Here is an 18,612-nt window from a genome sequence, read left to right as displayed (position 1 = left end):
ATTAATTCGAAAGTGTTTATTCTTATCTACGTCTTGACCGCTTTTAGTTTATTAATAATCACCCTGTATAAGAGATGATTAATGACTTGTGACCATTGGAAGATAATCGTGGCCTGTTTGAATATTAAGTCCGAAATCGACGCTAGTATCGTAAATGGTCGACTAAAACTATCGATCTGTCAATTAAAAAAATGACGCGGTTTCAATTGTGAAACTTTACTCTGTGACAACGGGCCGAATGCAGCCTGCGGGTCAGGGGTTGCGTATTTATCAGTGGGTTTCGTCTAAGCACATTTTGAAACCAACCACGTGTCTTTTACTTTGTGAATTCTGAGATATTTTTAAAAGTTATAACGCTCTGAATTCACGACAATTGGAATGGAAAATTAAAAAGCTTGTTTTTTCCAAAACCTCCATGACAGGAAACCGGCTTCATTTTAATATTATCTTTGTATTTTCCTCTTCAAAAAAATTCCCGCAACAAATTCTTTTATCCCAACTGGCAAGCAGTTAATTTTACTTGACTGGTTTATTTAACAGTCCTTTATCAACTACATCGGTCATGTAGCACTCAGTGATGTAATTATTACGTATGACGAGTTGGAAACAACTTGTACACAGTCGAGACGGATTTTATGTACACCCGGAGTGACTGTACTGGACATTCTCTGTCAAGAAAGTAGGCTTCCTGGGTGAGATTCGAACCCCGGATTTCCATAGCACGAAAGAGTGCTGACATCTATACCATTTCACAGTGGTAATCAACAGATTTTCCATCTTTATCCAAATGGTAACTATATATACCAGCTGTTTTAGCCATCAGTAAAACTTAATTTTGTATTTATGTGTTTCGTATGATTCTCGGAATAAACTGCGAGATTATTTCCTTAAACAGCGTTAACCATTTGATCTTTGTAATGGTTACGTGTGGTGTTTACTTCGCGGTACGGACTGAATTCTTAAATGCTATTTAGACGAGCCTCGGCTTCGAAGGGTTAATTAATTATCGGAATAAATATCTATTATTTCCTTAAACAGCGTTAACCATTTGATCTTTGTAATGGTTACGTGTTGTGTTTTCTTCGCGGTACGGACTGAATTCTTAAATGCTATTTAGACGAGCCTCGGCTTCGAAGGGTTAATTAATTATCGGAATAAATATTTATTATTTCCTTAAACAGCGTTAACCATTTGATCTTTGTAATGGTTACGTGTGGTGTTTACTTCGCGGTACGGACAGAATTCTTAAATGCTATTTAGACGAGCCTCGGCTTCGAAGGGTTAATTAATTATCGGAATAAATATCTATTATTTCCTTAAACAGCGTTAACCAGTTGATCTTTGTAATGGTTACGTGTTGTGTTTTCTTCGCGGTACGGACTGGATTCTTAAATGCTATTTAGACGAGCCTCGGCTTCGAAGGGTTAATTAATTATCGGAATAAATATCTATTGTTTCCTTAAACAGCGTTAACCATTTGATGTTTGTAATGGTTACGTGTGGTGTTTTCTTCGCGGTACGGACTGGATTCTTAAATATTATGCAGGCTTCAGTGTGTGAATGAAAACGATCTGAGGACGGACGCCTTTACGAAAGGGCTGAGAGAAGGAGGATCCGAAGATATTAAAGCACGCAGCCCGGGGTAATGAATCCCCTCGGGTCGGCGAAGTTGGAAACGAAGTTTATCCATTCTTCAGCGCGGATGTCAGTCAGTGACCGAGTGGATGTAATAACCCTGTTCCAGCGCCAGGTTACGTGGCGTGACGTTACCTAGGCGTCAGCTACTGGCGAGGTAAACAATGCCGACACGACAAGAATAACAAGACTGTGATATTTAAGCTACAGACGTGCAGAACACACGACAAAATGTTTGTCTACTGAAAAAAACAACATGATGTTGAGGTAAGTACGTTCGTAAAATGATCAAAAACACGGCTGGATGGATCAGTTATAAGCACCAAAGAAGAGAATCCTTATTGAGAAGCCGTATTACGCCAATCTAGGCAAATCCGCCGTCTTTTGTGGTTCAATATCTTGTTCACAACACCCCCACGGTCTCTTTTCAAAGTCAGAGTAATCAAATCCACACCTCCAAACCCCAATTTCCATAGAATATATTTTAATATTATCCTCACATCTATGTCTTGGTCTTCGAGACTCTTTATACGACCAGGAGTTGGTAGTTCGCCGGCCATCTACAAGGTAGAGGACCACCGCTTGTCGACTGTCCTTAGCTTCTTGTTGAATATAACCTCCCTTGACCTCCATATCAGGTAACCGTCTCCTCCGTCCGCGACCTGACGATGATCTGTGATCTGATAACTTTACACGGACACTTTCATAAAAGTAAGTTTTATTTTAGTAAATTAACCAATATTGTTTACCAATTTTTAAAATGTATCAATTCTACTGAAGATTTCCGTCTTCTGGGATATTGCGCCGTGTAATCTGGTAGAAGTTTACGGACGTTTTAGTGGTGATTGCAGCCTCTATCATCGCTCTGATGAAGGAGGCAGCAAGCACCTCTGAAACGTCGGGAAATTTCTACCAGATTACACTGTGCAACAACCCAAGACATCTTCATACACGCCGCCTTCAGGACATCACGTTTTACTTGTTACATAAACTTTACCAGAGTTTGTTCTTAACCGTGTATATATCGATATATATCGTCACAGTTCGATAACAGTCGATACTCCGGTAGATCGAACGTTCGTCTGTGCCTACCGCTGCCATGAACCAGTAGACACGGAACGTCGCTGTTCAGTGGTTAGCATTCCTTCTTCGTTTGTCCTGAGTTACTTAGTCTCTGTAGGTAGAGCCTGGATAGTGTCTTAAATCAGGCCACGACCACTTCCTTCCACATCCTTTCCAATTCGTTGTTCACTTATCATCCGATGCCATGTGATATGAGCTATTTGTAGCGTCGTTAAATAAAGCATAAGTCAGTGTTGAGCCAACACAGGAAGTTTGCAGTTAGACTCTGTGGACAGTATTTTTAGATGCGTTCACATTTATGGAGAGAGCCTATTAAAATAACTTCGCACGATAACGCGAGAACGGATTCTCATTCTGCTGGAAACTTGGAAGTTTTAATAAAATTTATAGGCAATTCCCAATTTTCGTTAGAATCGGAGAGAAATAACGAGACAACTTTTCAAAGAACACGAATCCGTGCCACGAAGTGAATGTGTGTAGAATCTTCCGGGTTCTACGTAGTTACCCCTGGTTACAGATTCTCGGGGGAACACTTACATTTTCTGACTTCTTTCCTCTTATATAACAGATACAGGCATAATTGTGTGAGTAGGACACCAGGAAAATGTCAATGTTCCCAGCTTCGTCGTGGTCCCGGAACGTCTGTATACATTTTTCCGGTTTCCGCTAGAATTTCCCTCTTTCGGGGGTGTTGACAGCTGGATACATGCAAGATGAATGTGCAGTGGCTTTGAATTTGTCGTTATACAACAACCATTATACGCTCTTTAAACGGAAGTGGTACACATAGTTACCATTTGGTTTTAAAGGATTAATATAGGGCACAGAAATCGAGAAAATAAGATAAATACAGAACAGTGGGGTTCCGATTATCGGATATTATTATTATTATTAGTGTTCTGTCTGACGACAGGTCCATATGAACAGGATCCTTCCATCCTTTTCTCGGACTGGGACCTGTTCATATACGTTCTTGGCAGATGATCCAGAAGTGGTTTGCCATTGCCTTCTTCTGTGTGTGAATGGAGTAATTGTTGGGATGCCACGGAGGAAAACTCCGTGTTGCCTAGACCACGGCCTTGCCCAACACAAGTTATAAATTCGGGCACCGCCGGGAATCGAACCCGAGACCCCAGGATTACAAGGCCAGCGTTCTAACCGCTAGACCACCTCATCTTATTATTGTTTAGTGTTCTGTCTGACGACAGGTCCATATGGACAGGATCCTTCCATCCTTTTCTCGGACTGGGACCTGTTCATATACGTTCTTGGCAGATGATCCAGAAGTGGTTTGCCATTGCCTTCTTCTGTGTGTGAATGGAGTAATTGTTGGGATGCCACGGAGGAAAACTCCGTGTTGCCTAGACCACGGCCTTGCCCAACACAAGTTATAAATCTGAGCACCACCGGGAATTGAACCCGGGGCCCCAGGAATACAAGGCTAGTGTTCTAACCGCTAGACCACCGTGGCGGCTTATCGGATATATCGGAGGATATCAGACTGCCATATTACCATCGTCTTACTTATGCGGGCGTAGATCTGCAACCTGTTAGTCTTCATTTAAGAAAAGTTCGAGGTTTGTATCCGGTCCACTTGTTTGCCAGCAAAATTTAACCCCTCTCCCCCCCCCCCCCACCAATGGAGTTATCTCATTGTGGGGGCGCGTCGTCAGAGCCGTCTAGCGGCGGGCGAACCAGTCAGGCAGTTGGTTCTGTGCGCTCGAAGTGTCGAGTAAAAATCTGGCATGAGGGCGGACGTTAACTTTGAAACAAACGTCATCTGTTAAAGAACGTACGTAAGTTGTGGTTCGTGTCTGTGGAACGTTCGACGGGAAGTGTTCAAATGGGTAACATTATTAAAGGCGGTCTTGAAACGTGTGAACGGTAGTTTTTTTTTATGACTTCGCCTGAAAATGGTTCTGTTCAGAAATGCGTGTCGTTCGTGATACGACTGGTTTTTAATACGTATTTAAAATGCGCAGGTGGGACGAATATATGGGGCAATGTCGTGGTGTGATGTTATAAATAACTTCGATTGTATCGGTTGTTTTATCAGCTGTAGGAATATTGTAATATATTTTGACGTGTTACGGTAACAGATCGATAATGGATGACCTCGTGGTATTTGTGTTGTGGAAATATAAAATATTCTTTTTGAGTGTTTAAAACAATAAGCATAATTTAAATTTAAATTTAATATTAATCAATTTCCAGAAGGAGCTTTGTGATTTAGACAGTTGTTTTTTCAAAGATCTTAGCTGGGATACGAACACGTCATCTGTTGCTAGGTTCATTTCAATCCGTCGTTTTATGAGTAAATTTGCAGATGGTTTGTTGTGATTGACGTCTTATAAATATTTAAAATGCTTTATAAATAGGAGTTACAAGTCAAATTCTTTAGTATTATTTATATATTCATCTTTAATGTGTATTGAATTTCTCGCTGATATTCAACAAGTTACATCCAAATTACTTGGAACTCAGTTACGGTGTTCGTTTGGAAATTGAACGATATTGTTTTTCATAAATGATAAATCCCTTGACATTTTAATTTTACAAGCGAGGCGAGCTAATTCTTGTATTTCTCCAGTTAAAACTGGTCGCTGGTTAGCTAGCATGTCCAGAATCTTGTTTCATCCTAATCTCTTAGTGAATGGAATTTTGAATTTTTATCGTGGGGCATACGCGGATAATGACTTTTATTTTTACCCCATAATCCCAAGATAACAAATGACGAGGGTGTCTTTGGCCAAAGCTCGTCCAAGAATAGATTCAGCCCCGATCTCCAGTTTAAAGATTAATTAATTAAATCTTCGCTGTTTACCTTGAGAATCGTAAAAAAAAAAACATGAGGCAATACACTCGGTGGTATAGGAACAATCAGGCTTCAAAGGGTCGAAAGAAGTTGAACGGGATAGGCGAATAATGCTTACATAATTTTGGCGGGAATACCTTTGCAAAACTTCCACTGTTTATACTGACAAAGAGGTTGAAAGATAACATTAATAGAGATCTTTGAGTGACAGATTGTGAGTGTAGGATGTGGAAATGGTGGAGTAGCCAGGAATATGTCGGCGACTGGGAAATTAACTTCGTTTCGCTGTTTTCCGGATTTTTTTTTTTGGAAGAAATTGTACCTTATCTCCGGAGCGAGCTTAAACGTAGTTTAATCCAGAAGCAAAATAACTCGATTTGTTTCAGCAGATAAGCCGTAGTACTTCATCAATGGAAATAGCTCCAGATGATTTCACTTAGTACCCAATGAAATGCAGCCCGTAGGGAACTGATTAACATAATTCTGTCACCAATGGGATGAAGTGTCATCGGTCGGTGACATTGATGAATTCGGCGGAAATGGAGTCACGTTCCATGTTGTGTTTGTCACCGTCCGATCCGGAAGTGAGAAAATACGCGTGATGCAGCGACATAACAGTTGAACATCGATCGTCGTCATGGCGATAAGGAACAGGTAGCTTCTGGAATTAGTTGGACGTGGCTTTTCAAAATGACGCTTTAGGTGAGTTCCACATCAACTTGATTTGTGAGTTGTCTCGAGGACGGGAGCCAAGGAAATATGATATTTGTCGATGTTCCAGTATTAATTTTGTCATATATCTAAGTATTGAGCTTGTTTCTTGATTAATATGGAAAAATGTAACCACTGTTAATTTTTTCAGTGTTCTGATATTTTTTTGTTACGAAATCGTGTGTTTTTGCAGTATTCATATTACTTTAATAAAGATAAAAAAATAACCAGTCGTTTCAAAATTATATTTACAAAACGAAAAATATGGTATTTTCAAAAATTTTGTTGTTGTTGTTGTTGAGACAAGTCATTTTATTGACTGTTCCTACTTAATATTCACTCTAGCAGGTACAGCACGTGTTTTCGGACATGACTTACCAAAATTGTATCGTGTATTTTGATCTTTGGAAACGTCTTTGTGTTACAGAGAAGTTAGAATGAGCGAAAATTAGATTATAAACTTTTCAACAACTTTCCTGCAGCTACCATTAATAAAAAAGCAATTTTATTTATTCATTTTACAATACAATACTTATATTAAATGATGCATTACTAGAAATGTATTAAATATTTATTCGTGTCCGTTTTTAAAGTTGTTTAATATCAGGACAAATGAAGCATTGAACTCACCACTCCGTTGTTTACGTAATGAATTCACTGATAAAAGTTGATCTGAGCTGCCATCTCTCGTTTCCCCGCAGAAACCGCGAAATTTTTACAGAGCGACACTTGTCTTGTATCGGGGAAAACCTGTTGCGCCTCGTATTGAGCGGTGATGCGGTTCCATCCGGGAGCTGGGAATTCACAGATGCGTTAAACTTTATCGGCGGACGTACCGTACTTTTAATTTAAAGTTATTTACAAGTGTTCAGGTACTTGAATCAGTGGTTCTTACGTCATTATGGAGTGGTTTTTGGAATTAATTAACATCGCTCAGTAAAGTCTAATGAAGCTGTAATAATATTTACAGGGTAATTAGGCTTTGAAGTATTACAGGTATGGAGCATTGATTAAAATGTCTTTAGTAAACATTGTAAAGTGTGAGCTCATGGTCTGTGGAAAAGTTTGCACTGACCTAATGGCAGATGGTGACTTCAGAGAAATTCTTTCATGGCATTTGGATTTAACTGTTTTTTTAATTTCTAGCCCACGTAAATATTTAAATAATAATTTGTAATTTATAATTGAAAATTTATCTTTCTATGTTATGTCTATATTCAGGTGCGGATTTTTGTAATACATACATACAATTTAATTGAACATGTATCATGTGACATTTATGTATATTTATACAGCGCTGTGCTAACTGTCTTGTAATATATAATAAATATTCAAATTTCAGGTTTCCTTTCAGGCTTTAAAACTTCAGTGTATGCGCCCCCCCCCCCCATATAAACTTTCTATTTATTTCAGGAAAGATGAACAGAGCAATTATTAATATTAATTTGTGTTATGTAGTTTTACGTCAGAGATGCAATGACTTGGTTCGTCCCACTGAGGTCAGACATTGATCCCGTATTATTAGAGGTCAAAGTGCACTGTGAGTCAAAATATTTCCTTACGAAAGATTTATCTTGTTTTGAGGCAGCTGGAGGGAAATTTTAAGTTTATTTACAATTAATTATTGAAAACGATTTAAATAAACAGAATCAAAATTTGTCTTGAACTAACTACATGAAGATGATCTCTTCTTGATAAGCTGATAGCCTCTCACCTAGTCAAGAAATCATCCGCCTTTTATAAAATCCTATGTGTGACATTTCATAACATGCTGTTACAAGCTGGAAGACCACCCCTTGTCGATTGTCCAACCTTCTAAGCCCTTAACTACCCCTTTCAATGAATAGATGGATTATTGATTTTTTTCTGCAACAGAGATTTAAAATGTTCAACTCATTAATTTCGTATTCTAGCTCTGGTATTATTAAAATTTGTGTTAATCTTAGAAGTGGGCGTAACCGCGTGTTAATTGTGGTACTGGGGAAAAACATGAAGGAGTCGTTAATCAGGAAATTGCGCCTTGGACTTGAAAAAACTTATTAAGGGAACGAAAACTTTCTTGTGTTGAATTTTTTTAAAGTAAGAAATTATATGCTGAGCTGTACTTATTAAGAATTTGCTTCGGGCTTGCGGTCACTTTATATTTTAGTTTTGGATACTTTTTTTGAGGGGGGGAAGGGGGGAATTTACACTTCATTTTATTACGAAGTGCGTGACTGAAAGAGTTTAAATAGAATTCCGCATTTGATGTTGGAGATTTCCAACTTAAACGATTCATGGACGATGAAAAATATTTACAACATTGACAAAATAATCCTGAAAGTGTTCTGAAAACTGTTTCTTCAATGAAATTAGTACAAAAATGTTGCTGTATCAACTGGCGACTTCATTTCTATTTGTTCCAGTAAGATTCTGTCAGATTTATGACATTTCTGTCTGTATTCGTGTCATGTAGAGCTGAAATGGGTACCAAAATCTTTTACCGTCTTATCACAATACCAGAAGTCGGTGATTTTGGCAACGACGAACTACGCTTCAGTCTGAAGGCACGAATTGCTGAAGAATTGTTCAAGGCCGAATCTCTATTTCGCTGCCAACAATAACAATGACGATAAAATGTGGATAATTTATTATTGCTACCAAGTAAGTGTGTCACGTCTAGCCCCGGAAATGCACACCAATTCCGGTATATAATTTGTAATCAGTAATTTTAAGTCGAAAAACTGTCTGAAACCCGTGATCTTTAGTTGAAGTGCCAGCCTCTAGATAGTGAAAGAGTTTTATTCGTTTATTTATAAATTTTTAAATTTTCGTTGGTCTTGGTGTAATAATATTCGTCTATTTGATGTGTTTTAATATTAACATTCGATTTCCACAGAATCGATTACTTGTGTTCACCCCCTTTTTACATCGATTTATCGAAGAGGTTCTGTTTATTTTCTCCCCCGAAAAAAAAAACAACAACAACAAAGCTCCTGTTTGACTAACCCATGATTTGAAATTCATCGCTCGTTTTTCTTACGTAATTAAATGAATTTAGCTATAACTTACGTTGGATTTGTCTTGGAAGCATTGACAAAATAATAATCCTATATTTTTTTCTCTCCAAATTATTGCATTATCTGTGCTGTAAACCTTCAAATACTGCTACATTAACTGTAGAAGTATCTATCGGTTTAAAATACATAATCAGAAGAATCTGTAGATTTTGTTAGATCTAATGAAACGAGTAAGGATATCAGAAAACTGCCGATAATTCTACAGAATGTAACAGTGAAAGTTGAAATGTGACTGTGGAATCAGAATAATATGAGCCTTATTTTGAAAATTCAGTCTAAGGAAAATCATTTATCACGTCAAGTCATTGGATCTCTGATGTGGTTATTGTAACAAAGTATTTATATAACTAAAAGTACGTATTTGTGTTATTACAGTTTTTTATATTTCAGGTTTTCGTTTAATGAAGCGTTTGTTTTGTGTTAATTATTTAATTTTTTTCATTAAACACCCACTTTTCTTGGGGATAAAATCAGTGTGTTTGAATCATTGAATCATCAGGCATGCAAATTAACAGAGGAATCTACTTCAGCCAGCATCAAGCGACTATTCTGATAGTTTTAGTTGTAAAGTTTTCTCTCCTGCTTGCTTGGAATCTGCTTGGCTTCATTTATCCGAAACGTTTATGATGGATTGCATAAAGCAGCAATTCTACTGACATATTTACTTTTGTTGTTTTTGTCATTGTTTTGGGTTTGGTAACATCGAACCCAAGTGGAGTTTCTTTGAACTAAGAAACACAGGACAGTAATCTATTTCACATTACTGAATGATAAATATAAATTCTTAAGTTACCGCGGAAAAATTGTATAGGCTATTTTTCTTTTATGTTGATATCCTGCAAGAATCCGATAATAATAGACATTCCGGTAGAACGCTGTGACTCTCTGATAAAATTTATGTCGACAAAAGTCGTGAAATCATCGTTGCTAATGTTGGTCGAAATTGAGGAATTTTGATTCGAAAGTTGGTTGCAGTGGAATCAAGTGACTGTGCTGCGATCTGTGGATAATTTCCGGCCCTAAATATTACGATATTTACTAGAGAGCTATACCTTTGTACCTTTTACATACAGACGTACATTAATTCAAAACTTGTAGCGGTTAAGAAATCAATTAAGATTAATGGAACTAAGAATTGTTATGGTTATGTGAAAGAACATTGTTTGTAGCTAGTTTTAAACAATTTAAAATAGTTTGTTTTCAGATACGTTGTGTCTCGTGATGAAATGTTTTAGAATGCTGTTTTATAGGCGTTGTTAGAGAATTGTCAGAGACAGCTGTAAGCTTGTTGTATCATAAAATATTATATAGGAGTCAGTTTGTATGTCATAGTTCATGGTAAACGTTACATCAGAAAAACTTAGTATGAATTATCACACGAAGTGGCCCTACAAGGCTCTTAGATTTGTCGTAAAACGAATTATTCAATTGTACAGATTCACAATAATTTTCGTAATATTCTTTCTTCAAAAGATTTTTTTTTTGTAAAATGTAAGTTCTGAAAGTTATGGAAGTATTAATAAAACTAGCTTATTATAAGAATATCTAAGTCCCTCCGATTCTTAACTGAAGTATATGCTTGTACATTTTGCTCTGTCTATTACTTTAAGAACACGACGTTTCGGAAGCTAGTTCTGCTTACGTAACCTGGTGAAACTACACCGAAAGCTTTCTTCATCCGCGCTATACCGTAATTTGTCAGACACAACACAACGTTTAGTAAAAAATTATAAATGGTAATAAATATGTATCTGCATATAAACTCTTATTCTATAATATATCACACAGTTTGAATAAAACTGTCTATGATGAACCAGTGTATGTTACGAATTATAATTACGTAAGACAAACTATTGCTTTATTCCAGCTATAAAGTTCGAATATAAAATTTATTATAAAAAATTCACGGTACACCGCCTAGGGAACACTGAACCATACAATATGATCATTTGAGTCGATTGGAAAACTTATATAATCTCCACATCATTTTCTCTTTCACCTGGTGACAGAAGGAAAGGCATTTCCGAAACGTCGTGTTATTAAACACATTTTAATTTGACGTATTTGCGGGTATTCAGAATTCGATAACATCGTTGTAAAACACATCTGTGGTAAGTGAATCACACGTTTACGTAAAGTCCGGAACCTCCCGTGTGTGTGGTAACTATCGTAACCCGACGTTCGTTTGTTTGCAGAAGGGTCAGGGGATCAGTCACTGCTTTGTGTTTGCAGAGCACGCATTTGTAAAGCACAGCATGTCAGTCTGTCTGTAATTTGCAGTCGCTGATAACAAGATTACATTCAGTAAATGAATGAACTAATACGTCGTGTTCTTAACTGCAGTGCTCGTAAGATTTAGATTCGCCGATGCCACGAAGTTTTTTGACGTAAATACGTCCATAAGGAAGGGTCATTCGGCAAAAAAGTTGAACGAAAAAGTGTAACCTGGTTACCTAGGGAACGTCGTGTTTACTCGGAATTGTTGTTACCTATAAAACATTTCTTTACATTACATTCAGCTACCACAGACCCATCTTAAGCGTAACTAATTGAAGTTGATTAAGCAATGTCTTAATCAAAATTATCTCAATTGTAAAGCATGTATAAATGAAATATTTAGAATAAAGCCAATATATAAACTTCCTTTCCGTATAGACGTATTTACGTCAAATTCTCCGGAACCGTGGTTCCACTGTCACTCTTTTACCCCGTAAGAGAGTTCATGGTTTCTGAGGGGATGGCGGATTACCTCGACGTTACAAAGTACACATTGCTCATCCGAACAGAGCGTACGTATGTCCTGGTGAGTTACCCATCAATAATAAAAAGGCATACCTAAAAATCCTTCTGTTTACCGGCTTAATATTTATGAAGTGGTATCTTGAAATAGAAATAGCCTAAGACCATTGTGTGTTGAGTTGATATCATACTCTTTTTTGTAATTATACATTATACAATTCACATTCTGCAGGTAACCGTTTCTCGGAAAGTGTCTGTCGTAATTGAAATATTGCATATTTAATTCATTCGTTCCAAACGAAATGTTAATATTAATAATAGCTTAAAGTTGGCCACTGCAGATTCGCCTGAAATTCTCAATTCGCAGAAACTTTAGGGCTGTATCGCACTCACAGTTCAATAAATCGCAAAGGGACCACAAGATTTTAAGGGCACTCCCCTTGGAGTACACTGTCATTCCATAGGCGTTCTCGCTTCGGTTCCATTTTTTCGAAAATTGCGACAGACAGACAGACGTGGAATTTTTATTTGAATGAAATATCTTGTACAGGCCATATATGATTCATTCTGAGCTTGGTTTAGAACTCGAATTTCACAACGAGATGCATCTCAGAATTTCGAAATTGCTGTCATAAATTACACTTTTCTTTCTGATTGCGATAATTGAAGACCAAGAGATAAAAGGATTACTTTTTAGTGAAACCGCTTGCTTGTCGTAGTAATTAAATTCATGCCAGGCGTCCCGACGCAGAACCGACCGCCTGACTTCAGACCCCACCGTAGGCGCCACCATATCGCCGTATGCATTTGTTGCGTCTCTTCCAACAGTCAAGCGTGACGGACATTGGCTATTATATAAACATAACAAGATAGATTTGAAATGTAATTGGCGACAGTTCGGATCGAACGCGGGACGTCTGAATTAAAATTACATGGTCGCCGTGTTTGCTGTCATACTGGTCACGAGAATGCGCTGAATTCGGCACGGTCCGGTAAAAGATTCGGCACGGTCCGGTAAAAGATTCGGCACGGCCCGGTAAAAGATTCGGCACGGCCAGGTAAAAGATTCGGAACGGCCCGGTGCTGTGGTAGCCGATCTGGCTGGATCGCTGTAATTATTTCTCGATCCTTATAATGAACGTCTCTGCTGAATCTTTATGGACGCTCTGCGCCCCTCGTTATTACAGCTACTCGTGAAGTTAACGGGAAAGATTGTTTTTGTTTTTTGTTTTTGATTTAATGTATATTGATGCTCGGGGCAGCACGTTCCCCCCCCCCTCTGCCGCCTGTGGCCCCGCCCCCAAAGCCATAAAGACGTCTGGCGACGATTGTAATTACGTAACTAACGACACAGCTTCATATCGATCGTCTCGGGTTGGTGTTTAAACCCTGATTCGTATTCGGAAGGTCCGTGGTTCAACTCTCCGACTGGATTTCTCAACTGATTATTTTCGCTGTTAAGTTTTTGTAGGTAAATATCGAGACATTTAGAAGCCATCCCATTATCGTTACGGAAAAGGTACGAGGACCACATGCTGAGAACCCTGCCAAAATATTTGATTAAAAGTAAAAAAAAAATGAAGCTCTCTACTACGCCTGTAATTCTAGGTTTCTGTTCAACGCTCCTTCCCAGAAACTCCCCGAGTTTTGCACTGTCAGTCTATGAATCTGCTCGTCTCGAAACCAGTTATCATGGAACAGATCAGCACTTCTAATTCGACCCGAGACTGGCTCTGAGGTCCTTATCGATTGATGGATTTTATTCAATTCCTTCAAGGCCAGACCCGTGAGTGTCACTTGTATGTTCCTTTCATACACTTAACATCAGGGGCATTTGACGTTTTACCAGCACATGACAAACATGCATTAATAGTATCGATTACGCCCATACCGTAATGAATACCTCGGAGGTTACCTTCTGTGTTTCTTTTTACGAGGAAAGTGAGTATCGATTCAGCCCTTTGAAGCTAAAGCACATTTGAAAAAAAAAAAAAAAAAAAAAAATTAAGAATCCAGTCCGTACCGCGAAGAAAACACCACACGTAACCATTACAAAGATCAACTGGTTAACGCTGTTTAAAGAAATAATAGATATTTATTCCGATAATTAATTAACCCTTCGAAGCTGAGGCTCGTCTAAATAGCATTTCAGAACTCAGTCCGTACCGCGAAGAAAACACCACACGTAACCATTACAAAGATCAAATGGTTAACGCTGTTTAAGGAAATAATAGATATTTATTCCGATAATTAATTAACCCTTCGAAGCCGAGGATCGTCTAAATAGCATTTAAGAATTCAGTCCGTACCGCGAAGAAAACACCACACGTAACCATTACGAAGATCAAATGGTTAACGCTGTTTAAGGAAATAGTTCTTTCTGAAGTTCCCTCCGTGATGAATCGTAACTTGGAACCACATGGTTGCTTTACGTATTCTTTTTTCAAGGCTGAGCACCAATGGTACAGAGCGCCTGAGACGCTTTAATATCCTCCGGTCACCTGAATCCATGCTTGGAGTTTTGACGACTGTACCATCAGAACTTCCTGTCTCATCACGGTGTTTCGGATTGTAAAGTTTGAATCGCCTATTGCACTTTCCACTCGAGCCTGGCTTGCTAACCTTACCACCACGTCCAAGACGGGCATCGACACTCAGATGTTTCTTTCCAGATTGTCCTTCGAGGTTACTTACAGCATCAGAAGACTCTCCGATAACTCGGACGCCCTCGGTGTTGTCTGTTTTTTTCTGAATACCTCATTCTGCTGGTGTTATTAAACATAATTCTTATTGCTCTGATCAAATGAAAAGTTTTTTAAACGCCTTTCATAAAAATTCTGATTAGTTTTGTGAAATGTGACACACGTCTAGTTTCAAATCACGTACTCAATCAGCATGGCGTTCGTGTGACGTCACAATGTAAACAGAGTTGAAATTACGTAAGGAAAGACTGTCGCAAACCGTAAAGTAGGAAAATACATTAAAATTGAACAAAAGAAAGAAAGATATAAAAGTATTAACAGAATTGTGCACTCTGTCAAAGTTACGTAAAATGTATTGGATTGTTCACACAGACCAGGCCATCCAGAGAATTGTATTATTTTAAACTTTTATTTTCCACAAGTTTATCTCCAAATCTTCCTTGTCTCCATTTCATACGCCTGGTTTTATAAGCCAACACAAATCCTGCCACAACAGATTGTCTGATTAGTGTCGTTTAAGGAAATGATAGTTCATTACACTCAAAATGATACGAAACAAATACAAAATGAAAAGTTACTGACGTTTAAAGCAGGTGGGATATAATTTAGAGCGTTTAGCTGTCGTCTATGCACGTGGGTAATCAATAATTCAAGCTGATACGTATCTTATGTATACACGTTTTCAGCATTACGAGTCGTTACTAACAAACACTTCTTAATGGTTCGTAGTTGATGACACTTGATGGTTTGTAGAACTCCGTATATTGTCCATATTACTAACACAAACCCATACAATGAATTTAAAGGGAAACCTTGTAATCTTTAATGATAAAAACTGGATTAAACCGGCTCGGAGGCGAGGCGATGCGTCTCGTAACACTGGACTTGGAACAACCGAAATATGGTGATATTGAGCGTTCTCCTGAATGAAATATATAGGAGTCTGAAAACAGGGTTTATTACCTTCACAGGGTTCGAACCCCAATACATTCAGCTCATTTCACATTACTGACACCTAATTTCTGATTTTCGTGTGATATTTCCACACTGGTTTTCACTGCAAAATTCTTTTCGCATTTTACCACAAGATGTAATAAACTAAAAATGTATTTGGGTTCCGTCTGTGACAAAGATTAAAACTTGTTAGTATCGAGTCAATAGTCCGTCTTGTAATGAATGCGATATAATGTGATCGAACGTGGATGATTTTTTTTTCATATTATTTAGACGAACTTTGGCTGGAAAGGGTTAAATACAGGTATACCTCGCTTTATTGCGCTTCGCAGATATTGCGTTTTTTTTACAAATTGAAGGTTTGTGGCAAACCTGCGTCGAGCAAGTCTATCGGCGCCATTTTTCCAACATCACGTGCTCACTTCGTGTGTCTGTGTCACATTTCGGTAATTCTCGCATTGTTTTTTTTAGACACAATTCTATTGCACACTTAATAGACTACAGTATAGCGTAAACATAACTTTTATACGCACTGGGAAACCGAAATATTCGCGTGACTCGTTTTATTGCGGTGGTCTGAAACCGAACCCGCAATATCTCCGAGGTATGCCTGTAGTTGGCGCCTTCGGAAGTCTGTGTGTGTGCGTCGTGCCTTCTCAAGATGGACGGACCCCGCCTCATGAAGTCAGAACAAGCCTCGTCCTAACTCGTTTCGGGGCGAACGGCTTTACAGTCAGGTAGCCGTCCAGACTCCATTTCCGCAGAGTTGATTGGAAGCTCAAAGTTACTTGTCTCATTAAGGATGTTTATCAAGCTGACCGCTAATGAGCTATGTTTGTGCTCTTTGTGTACGTCTTTTCGTGACGGAATGTGGACGGAGTATTTATTGTAAAATATTTTATTTGGATGCGTTAGGAACGAGGATAAATGGTTTGGAAGATTCAGAATTTTGTAATTATATGAGATTTACCTCGCAATTTCGTTCGCTGCTTTACTTACCGAGCGATGTTCTGCTTAAATACGTCATCCGCTTTGCTTTTAGGATTATTAATTCATGATATTTTTAATTTATCCCCACTTTTCTTGTCTGGCATACTTTCTTCGGTATAATTAAGGTGAAATTGATTTCTTATCCTACGTACGTTGGATTCATCTACACTATTTGTTTTAAAAATTTTAATGGTTTGACGTTTAAAATCTTTCGTATTTCTTTACTCAGAAACTAGAGAAGTTTCATGATCTGACACTTAATAGAACAGTACAGTCAACTGCTAATGCCATTGACTAATAAGAGTCAGATACTGACAGTAAGTACGTCTTGACATCTCTTCTCATGACTTAATATTTTAAAATAGGCGTCTTGACTTTTAAAACCTCCTTCCTACTGTTTATGCAACAACCCAGATAAGTTGCCCAGGTCATCCTCTACTCACGTCTAGAATAAATGTAGGGCGCAAGAAATATTACCCAAATTATGCAGTTTTTGACCTATGGTCCGTGGTTTAACTTAGTATCCTAGGAAAAGATACAGCTGTTTTACAGATCTGTGAACAGCTCGACCAGTCAATACTTTTCCCCCAAGGCAGGTACTGGAACGCAGTCCTGGAGGAAAAGGTTCAACCGTTAGACCAAGAAACAGATGGTCACAACACATTTTTAGAGCCGGAACAGGTTTAAACGTAGTCCTTGACTGCTGGTGCTGATGATGGTAATGAACAGTGTTTCGAGTCTATCTTCAAAAAATGTCGGTCCACTTGTTTGTGTCGACATCTTTTAAATGTCCCCTGACTTGAGATTTTACGGCCAGATTCGTGTATTGATTTATTGTTCACGCATTCATTCTACACGTACCGCCACTCTGTGTTGATTTAATAATTGTAACTCCGTTGTGTGATGTGATGATGTTTAATTATGCACTCACATGTACACGAACGCTTAGTTTTGTGTTATCAAATACAGCGTCGTGAAATAGTCCGAAGGAAAAATAGGCAATAGCTCGCGATCACTGGATTTATAGATCTGCAGCGGAAGACGTAGCAGTTTGCTGCTTCGACGGATGTCTAACGATGAACTCCATCAATCAGGCGGCCGCATTTCTGCTTCTCTCCTGTTTCCGGAAACTCGTTTCCTGTCACAAAAGCGAGGAGATGTTCTCGTGTTCCATGGCGTATCCTCGTTTGCTGGCAGGCGTTGATGCCCACAGTTGCAGCGGGCCAGATTCTTGATCCATCAGCTGCATTCGTTATCTTTAATGACGCATTGTTCTCCTGCCCGGGGTCTGCATGATTAATTTACTCAGCTTTGTTTTTATCAGCTTTGTTTGAGGGACGCCATTCAGACCAGTCAAAGTAACATCTGTATTAGTTTGTATTTTTCTTGCTTACGTTTATAAGGAAAAAATTGGCTTACGTTCTCATTGTGACCGCGTGTGTGTGTCTGTTTACGTTAGTCAAAACTAATGTAGTTGGTTATGTTAGGTTGGATTATGTTAGGTTGGGTTATGTTATGTTAGGTTATGTTAGGTTAGGTTATGTTAGGTTGGGTTATGTTAGGTTAGGTTAGGTTATGTTATGTTAGGTTGGGTTATGTTATGTTAGGTTAGGTTATGTTGGGTTAGGTTATGTTATGTTAGGTTAGGTTATGTTGGGTTAGGTTATGTTAGGTTATGTTATGTTAGGTTGGGTTATGTTATGTTAGGTTAGGTTATGTTGGGTTAGGTTAGGTTATGTTAGGTTATGTTATGTTATGTTAGGTTAGGTTATGTTGGGTTAGGATAGGTTAGGTTATGTTAGGTTGGATTATGTTAGGTTGGGTTATGTTATGTTAGGTTATGTTAGGTTAGGTTATGTTAGGTTGGGTTATGTTATGTTAGGTTAGGTTAGGTTAGGTTATGTTATGTTAGGTTGGGTTATGT

General features: G+C 38.3%; 1 protein-coding gene across 8 annotated transcripts in view; it reads left to right on the top strand.

Moving 5' to 3' along the window:
• Window positions 1-18,612, top strand: part of LOC110830287 (uncharacterized) — a 103,326-nt gene that overhangs the window by 35,988 nt on the left and 48,726 nt on the right. For 2 of the 8 annotated variants that reach the window (XM_022065001.2, XM_087340469.1), the window contains exon 1: window positions 4,970-6,235. The exons of 1 other annotated variant lie outside the window; for it this stretch is intronic. The gene's annotated coding sequence lies outside the window, so the exon portion shown is untranslated. Of the gene's footprint in view, window positions 1-1,704; window positions 1,903-4,412; window positions 4,701-4,968; window positions 6,236-18,612 lie in introns of those variants that run through there. 5 more of the 8 variants (XM_022064998.2, XM_022064996.2, XM_022064997.2 and 2 more) reach the window with 5 other exon arrangements.

Source organism: Zootermopsis nevadensis, unplaced genomic scaffold (assembly GCF_977971745.1).
Source record: "Zootermopsis nevadensis isolate Lab colony 2312 unplaced genomic scaffold, Znev_1.0 Znev_ptg000061l, whole genome shotgun sequence".
Lineage (NCBI taxonomy): Eukaryota > Metazoa > Arthropoda > Insecta > Blattodea > Termopsidae > Zootermopsis > Zootermopsis nevadensis.
This window is presented reverse-complemented; position numbering and strand designations above follow the sequence as displayed.